This window comes from Arabidopsis lyrata (assembly GCF_000004255.2).
Source record: "Arabidopsis lyrata subsp. lyrata unplaced genomic scaffold ARALYscaffold_76, whole genome shotgun sequence".
Lineage (NCBI taxonomy): Eukaryota > Viridiplantae > Streptophyta > Magnoliopsida > Brassicales > Brassicaceae > Arabidopsis > Arabidopsis lyrata.
This window is the reverse complement of record NW_003302495.1, coordinates 14,644-15,189: the sequence shown is the minus strand read 5'-3', so window position 1 is coordinate 15,189 and position 546 is coordinate 14,644.

Here is a 546-nt window from a genome sequence, read left to right as displayed (position 1 = left end):
ACTCTCTCAAATAAGAGATCAATTGCAGCACTTAAGGGTCGAATTCCACAAAGTTCTTTTGTTCACACAATAAGTTATAAGTTTCGAAATTAGGCTAAATAAAATAATAAGAATTAAAATAAAACAAGAGCAAGCAATGATTTCAGGTGAAAAGATCAATAGATTAAAGTGTAAGGTTTAGGGAAATTCTCAGGAAATAAACTAATAGTAAATCTAGCAAATTAATTAGGATTATTTAATGAACCGTTCTAGAACTCAAATCACTAATGACTAGCTAACCACCTCTCGATGCGCTAACTAACAAGTCTAATATCAGTAATTCCACCTCTCGATGCGAATTCCTAGATCTAAACTAGCATTAAATTCAGGTTTGATATGTTCACCTTAGTAGATAGGCCGATTCTTATTACACACCTATAAACCAGGCTCATCTAAGGTAGTTCCAGTAACAGGTGCCCTCTTGGATCAAATACCTATTATCCTATAATCAAGTTCTAGTTAGCTACTCTAGAACTAGCATTAAGAACAACCTAAATGAAGAACATC